Below are 16,370 nucleotides of genomic sequence, written 5' to 3' on the forward strand. Positions count from 1 at the left end.
TCTTTTTTTTCCTGGCTGAAGATTTGCCAATTTTATTTTGTGTTTCCATTATCATTTATTTCAGGAAATATTTCGGTTTTCTTCTTAATCTTTTAATTGACCCACTGGTCATTCAGGAGCATATTGTCTAATTTCCATGTGTTTGTATAGTTTCCAAAATTCCTCATTACAGATTTCTAGTTTTATTCCAGTGTGGTCAGAGAAGATGCTTGATAGCATTTTAGTTTTTTAAAAAATGTTTTAAGACTTATTTTGCGACCTAACATATGGTCTGTCCTTGAGAATGATCCATGTGGTCTTATGCTGGAGAGTGATCTGCGTGCTGAGGAGAAGAATGTGTATTCTGCAGTCATTGGATGAAATGTTCTGTAAATATCTATTATGTCCATTTGTTCTGTAGTCCAGGTTAGGTCTGATGTTTCTTTGTTGACTTTCTGTCTGGAATATCTGTCCAATGCTGAAAGTGGGGTGTTAAAGTATTGTATTGTGGCCTCTCTCTCTTTAGCTCTAATGATATTTCCTTTATGTATTGGGGTGTGCCATTGTTGGTTGCATATATATTTACAATTGTGATATCCTCTTGCTGAATTGACCCTTATATGATGACCTTGTTTGTCTCTTTTTACAGTTTCTGTCTTGAAATCTATTTTGTCTGATATATGTATAGCTACTCCTGTTCTCTTTTGGTTTCCATTGGCATGGAATATCTTTCTCCATCCTTTTATTTTCAGTCTATGTATGTCTTTACAGGTGACGGCTATTTTTGTAGACAGCAGATCAATGGGTCTTGCCTTTTTATCTATTCAGCTATTCTGTGTCTTTTGATTGAGGAGTTGAGTTCACTTATATTCAACGTTATTGTTGATAAGTAAGGACTTAACTTCTTCCAGCGTGTTGTTTTCTGGTTTTATTGAGGTCTCCTTCTTTCCTTCCTTCCTTCCTTCCTTCCTTCCTTCCTTCCTTCCTTCCTTCCTTCCTTCCTCCCTCCCTCCCTCCCTCCCTTCCTTCCTTCCCAGAGGGTGATTTTCTCTGGTGGTATGATTTAATTTCTTGCTTTTTATTTTTTTGTGTATCCATTGCATATTTTCTAATTTGAGACTAAAATAAAGTTTACAAATATTATCTTATAACCTGTTGTTTTATTTATTTATTTTTGAGGTAGGCTCTCACTGTCGCCCAGGCTAGAGTACAGTGCCACAGTCTTGGCTCACTGCAGTATCCGCCCCCTGAGCTCAAGTGATCCTCCCTCCTCAGCCTCCTGAGTAGCTGGGACCACAGATCCACACCACCACACCCAGCTAAGTTTTTGTATTTTTGGTAGAGATGGGTTTCACCATGCTGCCCAGGCTGGTCTTGAACTGCTGAGCTCAAGAGACCTTGCCCCTTGGCCTGCCAAAGTGCTGGAATTACAGGCATGAGTCACCGCGCCTGGCCTTATAACCTGTTATTTAAACTGATGACAACACTGCTCACATAAACAAAAGAAAACAAACAAAAAGAAAACTAATGAGAACTCTCCACTTTTTCATGCCCCCACTTTTTAACTTTTTGTTGTTTTTCTTTATGTCCTATTGTTCTGCCTATGTCTTGAAACATTATTATTTTTTATTGGATCACTCTTTAGTCTTGATACTTAAGAGTAGTTTACACACCACAATGACAGTATTATAATATTCTGTGTTTTTCTGTCTGCTTGCTATTACCAGCACGTTTTCTACCTTCAGATGATTTCTTATTGCTCATTCACACCCTTTTCTTTCAGAATGAAGAACTCGCTTTAGCATTCCTTGTAGGACAGATCTGGTGTGATGAATTCCCCCAGGTTTGTTTGTCTGGAAAAGTCTTTATTTCTCCTTCATGCTTGAAGGATATTTTCACAGGATATACTATTGTAGGGTAAAAGTTATCTTCCTTCAGCACTTTAAATATGCCATGCCACTCTCTCCTGGCCTGCAGGGTTTCCACGGAGAGGTTTGCTGCCACACGTGCTGGAGCTGCTCTGTGTGTCGTTTGTTTCTTTTCTGTTGCTTTGCCCCTTTTAGGATCCTGTCTTTATCCTTGACCTTTGAGAGTCTGATTATTAAATGCCTCAAGGTCATCTACTTCAGGTTGAAACTGCTTGGTGTTCTATAATCTTCTTGTACTTGAATGTTGATATCTCTCTCTAGGTTTGGAAAGTGATCTGATGTTACCCCTTGGACTAAACTTTCTACCCCTTTTTCTCTACCTCTTTAAGACCAGTAACACTTAGATTTGTCCTTTGAGGCTATTTTTTGGATCCGGATTACCAGGCAGAGACTCGGTTCTCTTCCCTTACTTTCTCCCAAACAAATGGAGCCTCTCTGCGCTAAGCCGCCTGGAGCTAGAGATGAGGCGAGGCAAACACTCCCGTGGTCTCCACTCCTGAGGCTGGGCTGGGTCAGACTTGAGGCCAGCATAGCACTGGGTCTTGCCCAAGGCTCGCCATAGCCACCACCCCAGTGTTCACTCCAGGTGCTGGAACTCTACAGTCAGCAGACGGGGAAGCCAGCCAGGGTTGTGTCCTTCCCTTCTGGGCAGCAAGTGCCCCTGGGTTCCAGGTGTGTTCATAGATGCTGTCTGAGAGCCAGGGACTGGAGTCAAAAACCTTAGAAATCTACCTGGTACTCTATTCTGCTGCAGCTAAGCTGGCCCCCAAACCACGAGTAAAGTCCTCCCCACTCTTCCCTCCCCTTGGCATAGGCAGAAGAGCCTCTCCCAGTGACCACCACCTCTACTGGTCCATGGGGAGTTTGGCCAGGCCACTGCTGATGCTCACTTAAAGCCAGGGGCTCTTCAGTCAGCTCGTTGTGAATGCTGCCAGGCCTATGACTCACCCTTCGGGGCAGTGGACTCCCCTCTGCCAGAGCAGGTCCAGAAATGCCATCTGAGAGCCTAGGCCTGGACTCAGGGACCCTAAGAGCCCACTTGGCTCTCTGCCCTCCTGTAGCCAAGCTGATATGGAAGGTGCAAGGCAAAGGCCCCTTTACTTTTCCCTCTGCTTTTCTCCAGCAGAAGGAGTCTCACCAAAGCCACCACAGCTGGGAATGCGCTGGATCTCACTTGAAGCCAGCACATCTCAAAGTCTCACCCAAGGCCCATAGCATATGACCTGGGTGTCACTGTTGGTTATCCAAGGGCTCTTTAGTCAGCAGGTGATGGATCCTGCCAGGACAAGGTCCTTCCCTTCAGGCCAGCAGGTTCCCTTCCGGCCCAGGATGTCGAGAAATGTCATTTGAGAGCTAGGGCTTGGAATGGGGGCCTGGAGACTGCCTGGTGCCCCATCCTACTGTGGCTGAGCTGGTATCCAAGATGCAAGACTAAGTCCTCTTTACTCTTCACTCTCCTGTCCCCAGGATGAAGGAAGGAGTCACTTTCATTGCTGTAAGCCGTGCTGCCTAGAATTGGGAAAGGATGATGCAGGCACTCCCTTGGCCACCCAGGCTGCTGTCTCCCTAGGTCACGTGGCGCCTTAGTCCACTGGCTGTAAGCCCAGCCCACCGCTAGAACTTGCTTAGGAATTGCAGTCCTTGTGGCCTAGACTGCCTTTCAAGTTTACCCCAGAACACTTTAGCTCTTGCTGGCGAGGCTTGCTGAGAAACTCAAGCTCCCATGCTGGGGTGGGTGATTTCCCTCTGGCCAGAACTGGTCCAAATGCTCCCTCCGTGGACACAGCATCAACCTAGCGCAGCACGGCTTTACTCTCCACTGTGACGGGGCAGCACTGAGTTCACTGCCCAGTCCCCCATTCAGTGTACTCTCCGTCACCCAAGTGTGCAGGTCCTTTCTGTGTCATTTGGCAGCTGCTGGAGGAAAGAGGAGGGTGGTGTCATTGAAGACTGTCTTTCTTTCCCACCCTCTTCAATGCCTCTTTCAGCAAAATGAAGTTAAAACCAGATACTGTAATTGCTCACCTGATTTTTGGTTCTTTATGGTGCTTTTTTGTGTGTAGTTAGTTGCTAAAATTTGGTGTTCCTGCATGGGGGATGGTCAGAGGAGGCTTCTGTCCGACCATCTTGCTCCATCCACCTCAGGATACGTTTTTAAGCCTCAGCCCAAGCCACAGAGCCAGTGCAGGCTCCTCGCTCAAGGATTCTGAAATTGACAAGACAGTGACTGGCTTAACTTCCGGTATCTCTGTAAGCCTTAGGTAATTGACTGTAGCCTATGCAGTCCAAATCCTAGCTAATGTGAAATCTAAACTTGCAGCCTCTTGTATAATCTTTAAATATATTATGGTGCTCTCTGCTCTGTGTCAGGGCTGTTTTGTATTTTGTAAATTAATAACTCATGATATAATAAATCTTGCTTCCGTTCTTTGAAGAGATGAGCTCAGTTATCCAAAAATAAATCTAGCTATATTGATATTTAGTGTCACTTAATCTACCGCCTAACATCCCATTATTAATTTTCTTCAAACAGTCAAAATACTACAAGAGCTTAACTGAATCAGAGACTGGAACAAGCTGATGGCTTCTCTCGTCATTTAAAATATTAATTTATAACTTTTGACTGATCTATTAGGTAGAAAAATGTAAGAAAAGAAGAAAAAAGCTTCAACCATATTGAAAATGTATCTTTTGATATTTTATTGTTTTTATTTAGATGTTAATTGATTTGCAAAAGAAAAACTCATCAGTCTTTCTAAATCCACATTTTAACTAACCTTCAATTTCCTTAACATATTCATACCCTGCTTGTGAATGACACATCTTGTTTTCAGCCATTTAGACTAACATTATCTCATTTTACTGCACCCAGAATTCTTTGAGGTAGAAAAGATTGTTGAATAGCCAGACTGCTTGATTATTTGGGGCCTTGATTTCTCCACTGAGTTCAGTAGTGCTCAGGCTTGAAAAGGACTAAGAGTCACCAGCTTAGTTTGTGGGAAATGGACATTCTTGACAGGCAGTACAGAAATTCCAATTCAGCAGCTCTGGGGAACTCAGGCAGCCAGGACAGCCAGAGTGCAGGGAGTGAGGGGAAGGAAGGTGGAGTCCCAGAGCTTTACCTTTTTTTACTGCTGTGTTTCACGGGTATCTCAGCTGGGTCACAGGCAATCTGTGGAGTACATTTTGAGAACTCCATTGTTCCCTTAGAGTTCTGATGAAGGCTGGCCTTTTTGGAAAGTCCCAGCCTTTTTTATTTTTATTTTTATTTTTTTAAGTCCCAGCTTTAATGTCAAACTAGCTTATGAGATATGCTACTAAGGCGTTCATATGTATTCATTAAGTACCGAGTACTCAGAGAGTACTGAGCCCCTGAAGAGGACAGAGTTCTAGGCACTGTTTGGCGTGGACCACACAAAGTTTTTGCACTCACAGAGCCTGCCTATAGTGTAGAAAACGGACAAGAGACCAGCCACTTGTTGCGTAAAATTATGTCAGATGGTGATAAGTCTGAGAGGAACAGAAGTGGGGTAAGGGGCTGCAGCATGGCAGAAGGTGTTGGGGGCAGGGCAGTCCTCTGTGAATCGAGACATGCACGAAATGAGGTTGCAGGTGAGCCATCTGGGGGACGGGGTCCAGGAGAGGCCACACAGGTAGAATAGGCCCTCCTTAGAGGGCAGTGGGCTTGCTGGAGAGACCCTAAGAGGCCAGGATGGACAGAGTACAGGAGCGAGGAGAAGAGAGGAGGTGACACCACCCAAGCAGGAGACACCAGACTGGGAGGAGGGCTCCCTGCTTAGTGTGGTGTCCTTGTCATTTTAAATTCAGATGTACAAATTGGATTCATCGTGAACTTTGACTCATGACACACTGTCATCACTGACGCAGGCATGGCCCTTTCGTATTGCTTAATTTATAATGCACTGAACCTCTTTGAACATAGCACTGGACCAGGAGCTGGAGCATGGTCAGCAGCCAGTGCTGCCTGGACTGCCCCTCTACCCCCGCAGGACCCGCCGTCCCCTATATGTTTATCATTCTCTCTCCTGTTTTGGAGAGGATGCTTCACCATATGTATGTATTTCTAAATGTATTCTTTAATTTTCCCTGTTTTTTAACTTAATTTCTTTTAAAGGGATTATATATTATCTTCAGGGACTTAATTTTTCACTCAACATTTTGTGTTTTTTACTAAATTTCATTCAGTTTATTGGTTTAGCTGTAGCTTATTCATTTTTGCTGATAGGAAATATTCCATTATCTGAATATATTCTAATTTAGTTATCCATTTTTCTACCAGTGGTCATTCGATTTATTTCTGGGTTTCTGTTTTTCTATTATAAACAGTCCTACTCTTACATTTTAAAATAACGAAGAGTATAATTGGATTGTTTGTAACACAAAGGGTAAATACTTGAGGGAAAAGACACTCCATTCTCCATCATATGATTATTACGCATTGCATGCCTGTATCAAAATATCTCATGCACTCCATAAAAGTATACACCTCTTATGTACCCACAGAAGAATTAAAAAAGAATAAAATAATCAAATAAACAGTCCTGCTCAGAACGTTCTTGTTCATGTTCCGTGGTTCCCATGAGCTACAGTTTTTCTTGGATCTACTCCTAGGAGTGGAATTGCTTGGTTTAGGGCAGTGGTTCTTAACTGAGAGTGATTTTTGCCTCCCAGCAGACATTCTGCAAGGCCTAAAGACATTTTTAATTGTCACAGCCAGGGGAAAGCGATGTTCCTGTCATCTAGTGGGTAAGCCTGAGAACCAAAATGTAGACCTAAATAAAATAAACAAACAAGCAAGAAAGTATCACCTAGAGAAAGAAACACTGCAGATGTCACACACAGCTGTAAAATGATATGACCAAGTTGAGACCACACATATCAGTTGTATCAATAAATATGAATTAATTTAATTCACTTATTAAAAGCTTTTTAAAGGTGATGTTCATGTGGAAAAATAAGTATGCATTAAAAGATAGGAAAACACCAAAAAAGAAAAGCTACCAAGAGAGCTAGCCCTATCAGGCATTAAAACATACCATAAAACCTCCATCATTAGAACAGTGTGGTACTGGCTCATAAGTAGACAAGCCAGTAGAATAAAACAGCCTACAAATAGACCCAAGTTCATATGGAAATGTAGTATTGATACAGGTGACATCTCAAGTCAATAGGGCCTCAGTCATGAAAATGAAAAAAACCTTCAGATAGTCAAAAACATTATTAGAAAATCAAAAGACAGCCAAGCTGGGAGAAAATCATTACATTACAGACAGGACTAATATCCCTAAAATCGTTTTTTAAATCATGAAAGTATAGAGTAAAAGACCAAAAATGGGATAGAAAATGAGGAAAAGAAACAGACAATTCACCAATATTTAAATATATGTATTTAAATGTATATAGGAGAAAGATAGAGAACTAACACTAGTAACTTTTGAACTTGATATTTTTACCCTATATCCTGGCAATCATAAAAATCATTAAAATATAGATTAAAAGACCAAAAATTTATATTTATATATAATTATATATAACAGTATATTAATAATATATATATATGTGCTCCAGAGCCTGGAGCATCTTGCTGTGCCATATATATATATGATACTTAAACAGATGAAAAGATGTTCAGTCTTACCCATAATTAGGGAAATGCAAATTAAAACTACACTGAGGTACCATTTCTCACCTACCAGACTGGCAAAAATTTAAAAACATAATGACAGGTTCTGTTGGTGAGGCTGTGGGAAACGCCCTCTCATACGTTGCTAATGAGAATGCAAATCGGTCCAACTGTTTTGGAGGGACTTTGGCAATGTCTAAGAAAACTATGTCCATCGCATTTCCAACAATATGAAATACATATGCACCATCATTAACTGAAGCTCATTTGTAATTGTAGAATATTGGGAATAGCCGAAATGCCTGTGCAGAGGAGCGTGATTAAATACATTATGACACAGTCGTGCAATGGAGTCACATCACTTTTTTTCCATCTTCAGAAAAGAATGAGAAAGACCTCCATGACTCACATGCAGCGATTAACCAGGATATATTAATAGGAAAAAAAGCAAAATAAATACAAGAGTATCCTTAATACGCTTACTTTTTCTAGAGAAAGGGAGATATAAAATATCCATTATCTGCTCATTTGTAGCCGGGAAACACACAGGAAAGATAAACCTGAACAGAGAAGTTGGTTATGGGTGTGTAGACGGGAAAGGCACATCACGAGTGAGGGCTGGGGAATAGAGGGAGGCAGCTCTGCGTTGGGGAGGGTGACTCTGAGTATACCTTCTTGTGGAGTTCTGTGAGAACATGTGAATGTTTCACATACTCAAAAAAATTAATAAAGTGGGCAAGATTTAGAAAAAAAAAGAAGAATGCAAAACAGAAATAAATGAACCTGATGCATTTCAATTGAATAATGTGACCATGCCTTAGGGGATAGGAGAGGGATAGAGAACTAACACTAGTAACCTTTGAACTTGACATTTTGACCCTAAACCCTTAAGGTAAGGATTATAATAACTGTGAACTATTATTAAACTTTAGTTGGTTGGCTGGTTTTTCACAGTGGTTTGGATTAGTGATTCTGAAACTATATGTATTCTAGGTTTGAGCAAATACGGAAATCAATTGTAGATAATGGGAGCCAGGTGTCTTGCCTTTGGAGAGGGAAATTACCAAGGTGGAAAGGAGAAGGCCAGAAGGAAACCCTCAGTGTGTTAGAATTGGAAGTATCAGTGTGAGCGGGTTGTTTTAAATGTATGGATGTAGAAATAGATATATTTGTGCCTGTACACATGAGTGCACGTTTCCCAGTTCTGTCTGCTGAGAAGGTCTAGAAGCAGTGAGACCCCAGTAACAATGAGCCCAGCTATCATCCACATGTTAGTTTCTAAGTATCATTCTCACTAATAGAAACTCCTTGGAGAAGTGGCTGATTCCAGAACTGGGGCAGGAAAAGATGAGCCTGGAGCATCTTGCTGTGCCAGAAAGTAAAGAAGTGCCCAAAGAATGATAGGGACATATCGAAGGACACAGGCCGGGCTCAGTGGTTCAAGCCTGTGATCCCAGAACTTTGGGAGGCCGAGATGGGCAGACCACTTGTCAGGAGTTTGAGACCAGCCTGGCCAACATGGCGAAACCCCATTTCCACTAAAAATACATAAATTAGCTGGGTGTGGTGCCTCGTGCCTGTAATCCCAGCTACTCAAGAGGCTGAGGCAGGAGAATTGCTTGAACCTGGGAAGTGGAGGTTGCAGTGAGCCAAGATCGTACCGCAGCACTCCAGCCTGGATGACAGAATAAGACTGTCTCAAAAAAAGGACACATAAGCCAGTTGGAAGGGACCTTTCACTCACCAAACCCAGGGCCATTGAACACCAAAATAAATAGCAATTATAATGGATTACAACCCATTGAGTACAGTAAGAATCCACGAGTCCATACTGATTTAAGTAAATACGTGAGTCAAATACTGAGAGCTATTGGTATAACAATAGCTCACGGTATAGCACTCATTTCTTTAACAATAACTAGGGGACAGCTATTTCTTACAGTAGAAGGTGAACTAAGAAATGTAAAAGAAATTAGAAAATTTCTTTTCAATTTCACCATAGTAATTGTTTCAGACAAGAGTCAAGAGTCATCAATGGACGCTAAAATTTATGGGTGACAGTTTGTGGACTGTGTGTGTGTGCAGAGACAGTGCAGATGTGAGTGTGCAGCAGGTGCTGGGTAGCGCTAAGAGGGCACCTGGATGAAGGATGAACAGGAATTCTTTGTACTATCATTGGAACTTTCTGTGAGTCTGAAATTGTTTAATTTCAGAATAAGCAATTAACATTTGTAAGCATGCATCTTTAGATATATATGTTGGATGAAATGATAGGTGTTTGGCCCAGAATCTTTTGCTCCTACACAGCGCAATGCCACCACCCCTCTCCAAGCCTCTGGTCCCCCTCATCTGGATTGTTATAGCCGCCTCCTGCCTGGCCTCCCTGCTCCCATCCTGTCTCTCGTTTGTTCTCCACTTGAAGCCAGAGCCTTTTAGAGGGAAAGTCAGGCATGCATCCTCTCTTTTCAGAACCTGCAGTGGCTCCCCATTTCCCTCCAGTGGAAGCCTGTGTCCCCTGTGACGGCCTATCGTCTGCCCCTGACTCCATCCCACTCTCCCCCACCACTAGGCCCACTGCCGCCTTCAGGCCTTTGCCGGTAGGTTTCCCCGGGCCCCCATTCCTCCTGGTCTTCAAAGTTCTGCTCTTCTCTCTCTTCTGCCACCATTTACAGCTGACCACACCCCAACTCCTTATCTCCTTCACAGCCTTTATTTTCTTTGGCTATACTTACCACTTTCTAATGTAGGATATGATTTCCTTATTATTATGCTTATTGCTTTTGTGTTTCCTCTAGAAAGACCCTAAGTTCCATACAGGAGAGATCTTTGTCTCTTTCGTTCATTGATATGCCCCAAGCCCCTAGAACAGTGCCTGGCACGTAGTAGGTGTTCAGTAATTATTGGTTAAGTGTTGATTCAGATTCACGCATGTATGTGTAAAGAAATGAAAATTAAAATGTCTTCTTTCAAATACTGAGATGAGCAATTAGGGAATGATATATTATTAAATGAGCCAGGAATACAGACTGTGCAATCTTGGTTTGCAGGGAAACAGACATATACCTATTGGTAAGTGCATTCATAAACAGGCTGGAAGGGATGTCTGTACACTGCACTGTTAGAGAGTAGTGTTTATCTCATGGCAGGGGGGACAAGGGTGTTAGATTTTTTACTTTCTGCTTAAGACACCTAAATATTGTTTGATCACTTTTACTGAAATTATACATTAAGGCCAGGTGTGGTGGTTCACGTCAGTAATCCCAGCACTTCGGGAGGCTGAGGCAGGTGGGTTGCTTGAGTACAGGAGTTCAAGACCAGGCTGGGCAACATGGAAAACCCCATCTCCACAAAAAATTTTAAAAATCAGCCAGGCATGATGATGCACGCCTGTAGTCCAAGCTACTCAGGAGGCTAAGATGGGAGGATCACCTGAACCCTGGAAGTGGAAGTTGCAGTGAGCCATGATCATGCCACTCCACTCCGCTGGACACATGAGACCTTATCTCAAAAAAAATAAAATAAAAGGGATTATGCATTATTCTTAGAATTAAAAGTTATAAAGGAAAAACTTTATAGTATGGCGTTTCTTTTCAAGTAGAAAATTCGTGGAGTACCTAGTGGCCTGATGCTAGACATTTCCTCAGCCAGTGGCATCGTTCCCGAGCATCCCCTGCGCCGGGCACTGTGTTGGTTCTTTGCCTGCCCGATTGCACTCAGCCCTACATGGGAGGGTGGGTGGCATTATTCCCATTTTCCAGATGAAAAAAGAGGTTTGAAGAGGCTCAAGGCCACATAGCTACAGTACTAAGTGACAGAGTGACAATTTGGATTCCGATCTGATTTGAGAGATCAAACTTTCATCCTTCAAAAACAATCGCTTGAAGCCAGTGCTTGGCTCTTCTCCAGCCTGCAGCATGTCGTGCCTGCTTGCTCAGGGTGCCACCTGCTTGGCCCTCAGCACCCTGGAGTCTCCAACCTCCCTGGAGCCAGAAGTGAACTCAGGACCCAGCAACTGATGCTGAGAACTGCCTCAGAAGTGGTTCAGCACCCAGTCAATTCTGAGGTCTCAGGCAAAATATGTGCCATGCTTCCGTCTTAAATATGTATGCCAAAGCCGTATTTGGCTTTATTTTTTGAAGGCAAATGATTTCAAGTTCCGTGTGGATATGGTGTTCTGTTAAAACATAGTAATGTCATTTGGTGGGAGTTCCCTATACTCTTCCTCCCTATTCTTTTTTTTTTTTTTTTTTTTTTTTTTTTGAGATAGTCTTGCTCTGTTGCCTATGCTGGAGCACTGTGACATGATCTCAGCTCACTGCAGCCTCCATCTCGTGAGTTCAAGTGATCCTCCTGTCTCAGTCTCCTGAGCAGCTGGGACTACAGGCACACACCACCATACCTGGCTAATTTTTTGTATTTTTAGTAAAGACGGGTTTTCACCATGTTAGCCAGGATGGTCTCAATCTCCTGACCTCATGATCCACCCGCCTTGGCCTCCCAAAGTGCTGGCATTACAGGTGTGAGCCATTGTGCCTGGCCCTTCCTCCCTATTCTTTTGAAATTGCTATTGTCTTTATCTCAGGGCTCTTAACCTGGGGTCCATGAACTCCTGGGAGGTAATGGTATATTTCAGGAAACCTCTGAACCCCTCAGTTTCCTGTGTATGGATGTCCTTCTGTGCCTTCTTCTGAGGGAGAGGGTCTGTGACTTTCATTAGAATGGGAGGCTAATTCCCAAAGCAGGTTAAGGACGCTGGTCTCAGACCTTAGGTGGAGCTCGGAGGCCTTTCTCTGTAGGCTTTCTGCTGACCTGCAGCTACAGGTCTATTCTATTCTCTGAACTCTTGTTTCATACCATACACCGGAACATGTGTGTTTCATTCCCAAGTGAATTTCTGGTGGCCTGCACATTAAAGCACCCTGGGAGAGATCCTACTCTTGAATAGAATGGCCGTGTAAAGGAAGCAGAAGGACTTGGTGCTTTCAGGAACCACAGTGGAGCAGCTTGGAAAAAATGCTTGGGCATTAAACCTGTTTTTCAGTTTTCTGACAGTTAAGTCATACAGAAAGAAAACACTGTATGTTACATAGTTTTTATTTTGTGACAAAAACATACCAAGTCAGATTTAGAGATAAATGGTTTTTTTCTTAGAATTAATTTCAGGGAGTTGTTTGTTTGCTTGACAAATACTACTTACTAGGTATACATCGTTTAGTTAATTACTACAGCACAGTCTTTCGCAGAGGCAGTGGTGCATTTACATCTGTCTAGTGAATGTATGTTTAGGGCTTAAGGGTAACTGACAGTTTCCCTAAGATTCCACAAAAATGTTTAGTCTACATTAGCAATAGCCTAGTTAGGAACCCTAGATTGTCCGCCTCTTCCAAAAATGCTAATATGCCCAAATCATCATTTCTAAAGATACCTTTGAAAGCCCATAATTCAGGTCTCTGGTTTCCTTCTGCACATTTCAGCTGCATATTTCCTCAAGAGTTGGAAAACATATTCCTCCAACCCTAACAGGTATATTTCAATGGCTGGCATTTATAATAGTGAATTTAAATGTTGGAGAAGGCAATTCTGCCTCCAAGGGAATTTTATTGGATTTTACTTTTAAAATATTTTGAATATATGAAATTAATGCCAGGTAGAAACAGGCGACACTTGCCTTCATGAGACAGGGTGAAACTGTTTTTAAAATTTAGAAAAGTGAGTTGAGTGAATGCATAATACCACCACTATCTTTCTTTTTTTTTTTTTTTTTTTTAGGCTGTCTAATTAAGTTTTAGTCAGTGATAAATGTTGGATGTTTTCAGGCCAGACTACTTGTCTGACGCTTATCTTACACTGTTTGGCTCCCTGGCAATTCGTCTCCAATCTGACATTTTTCTGTTCCAGTATCTTCATTCTTGTAACAAATGCTTATTGATCAAATACTATGTGAAAGATAACCCCAAATTGTAATCCCTAGCAGTGATTACATTGTGGGTGGCATCCCTGTTGCCACCCGCAGTGCCACACGCCTTCTTCCTGATGTGTGTCAGCCTGCCTCTTCCCAGCACGTCAGCCCCCTGCCCCATCCTCACCACTCCCGTCTCCTGTCGTCTGAACTCTTGCTCCAGCCTTCTCGCTGGTCTCCTGGTCTCCCTGCTTCGAAACACTCTGCCTTCCGTCATCACGTTGGACTCATCGTTCCGGAGATGCCAGTCTGCTACTCTGTCGGCTCCTGCTGCTTGCAGGATAAAGCCCCTCTTTCTAGGGTAGTTAGTGTACATGGTCCATATAACCTGGCCTCAGTTGACCTTTCTCCTCTTCTCTTCTTTCCTCTCTCCTCCCTTCCCTGGGTATCCTCAGTATTCTGTAATGTTTCTCAGTGGAGGCACTGTTGTCATTTTGGATGGAGCAGTTTCAGTTCCAGTGTCTGGAACTGGCCAGTGTATTGCAGAAGGTTTATCATTGCTGGCTCCAGGCTCCAGTCTGCTAAATGCCAATAGCTCCTCACCTTACCGTGACAAGCAAAAATACCTTCCCGTTTTCAGGGGCTCCTTAGGAACAAGATTCCCATGCCTGGTGCTTTTGTGCTTTGCAGCTGCACTTCTGCCTATGGCACCCTTCTCCACCTGCTGCCCCTTCTGGCAAAGCTGCTGTGCATTCTTTGAGATTGGGCTCTAATGTCATCTTTCAAATGCCTACTCTTACTTCCAGGCCGGGACAGCCCCACTTTCCTTTATGCCCCTAAAATCCTGTTTGTCCCTGTATTGAAGGGGTGTGCTGTGTGCAAAGTGGGATTGTGGATTGATCTTAAATGGATCACTTTGCTTTAGAATGCCGTTTGATGGTACCTACAATATCATAAATTGCTGTGCATAGTACCTTTAGGAAGATTGTAACAGGGAAGTGCTGGGAGCTGGCCAGTGCCCTGTTAACAGCTATCATGTTCCACCTCGTGACATAGCATCCCAGAGCCCTTGGTACTAGACACAGGGAACTTGACAAAGAATGGTTCTCTTGGGACTTCATAATTTCTATAGGACAAACAGACAATGTAAATTATTGGTGTTGGCCTTGTTATTAGAAGAACAGTGGTATTGATCGGTAGATTCTGTGGATCCCTTGCAACTTGTCTTAGGGCTTGTATTTTACCAAACGGAGCCATTTCTCTCCATACCCACTACAGTCAATAACGTGCAGCAAAAATGATGTTTCTCTTCCTGACCCATAAGCTTTGTTTTGAAGAGTTATTAACACAGAAGCCCAAGCTGCTATTTTCTTGTAGACAATCGGGTTGTCCTGATTCAAATTTATACACAGCAATTGAATCTCATTAACTTGGATTTACACTGTATAGACCAAGCATGTAAATAATTGAAACCTTCCAGGGCTATATTAAATCTTCAGCTGATTTTTAAAAAGCAGTTTATCTTGATGTTTTACTTTCTTTCCTAATCCCAGTCTACGCAGTTGATTTCTTTCTCCAGTTAATCTTTTCATTGTGTTTATACATTGAGATAAAACAGTTGCTTGATTTTAATAAAAATGACATGCACAATTCGTTTCTGTTGGCAATTGAATTCGTTTCTGTTGGCAATTGAATTAAAAGATTACTATGCGTTTACACTAATATGGTCTATGGCATTATTGATTATATAAATTGTATTATATTGGGTTTTAATAAAAATTAATTTAATTGTACTATATGTAGTTACAGGAATAGTAGTCATTATTCTCATCATCATCATCATCATTAACCTGAGTTGTAAGCAAATTGTAATTAGAGGGCAGGCTCTGGAGCCAGGCAGCTTGCATTCGAATCCTTGCTCGGCCATTTCTAGTCATGTGAGTTTGAGTAGTCAGTCTCTGTGCCGTCATTTGCTCCTCTGTAAAGTGGAGCTAATTGAAGCCTTCCTTTTTGGGGTTGCATGAAAATTGCCTATTTAAATGAGATAGCATTGCTTACAGCTGTGCCAGTGGGCAGTGGGCGTGGAAGCACAGTGGTTTCTACTGGACACTTGTTGATTATCACGAAATTCTGTAGGCCTTGGTCATGCACTTAATTACCACAGCAGCTGTTGATCCTAAACACTGTGATTATTAAAAAGTGCCATTGTTTCCATTCAAAAATCCTTTGTAAATAATCTGGGTCTTTGAATCAAACCTATAGTGAAAATTCTTGTCTTCTCCCCCACCCCCAATCTTGAGTTACATTTTTAGTTAAGATTCCATGGTGACAGTTCTTGTGTCTGCTTTTAAGGTGACTCATTATTGATCATGCTTATTTCACTGCACATCCATCTATGTCCAGTTCTTTCAATTACAACGATGTGTGACGGCTGGCCAAACGGAATTTTGGAGTAGATGCTTTGTTAGTTTTTGCCTTAGAGTATGCTATCGTAATACTAGCTGCAGTGTATTCAGGGTGTCCTCCCCTTCGCTGGCCATTCCTTCTTAGTCTCCTTTTTAGATTGCTCCTCATCTCCCTAAAACATTGACGTGTCTGGGAACTCAGCTTTTGGTCTAGTCTCCTCTCTGTCTACTCCTACTCCCTAGATAATCTCATTACACTCTCGCGGCTTTAAGTGGTTCTCTTTGCTGGCAGCACCCGAGCTGACATCCTTAGTCCTGGCCTTGCCCTGGACTTCAGCCTCAGATTCATCTGCCTGGTGATACTGCCATTTGACTTCCACACTTGCTGCTCCAGATGCTTCCTGTTGCCCAGCCAGAATTCTTGGAGTTGTCCTTGCCTCTGCTTTCTCTCATTGGTAAATTCCGTGGATTTTGGTAAATTCCATGGATTCTTCTTCAGAAGGGTATCCAGAATT

General features: G+C 42.4%; 1 protein-coding gene across 1 annotated transcript in view; it reads left to right on the forward strand.

Annotated features, from left to right (window-relative positions):
• MED27 (mediator complex subunit 27) overlaps positions 1 to 16,370 on the forward strand; it is a 218,977-nt gene that overhangs the window by 148,921 nt on the left and 53,686 nt on the right. The gene's annotated exons all lie outside the window — the stretch shown is intronic.

Source organism: Saimiri boliviensis, chromosome 2, assembly GCF_048565385.1.
Source record: "Saimiri boliviensis isolate mSaiBol1 chromosome 2, mSaiBol1.pri, whole genome shotgun sequence".
Lineage (NCBI taxonomy): Eukaryota > Metazoa > Chordata > Mammalia > Primates > Cebidae > Saimiri > Saimiri boliviensis.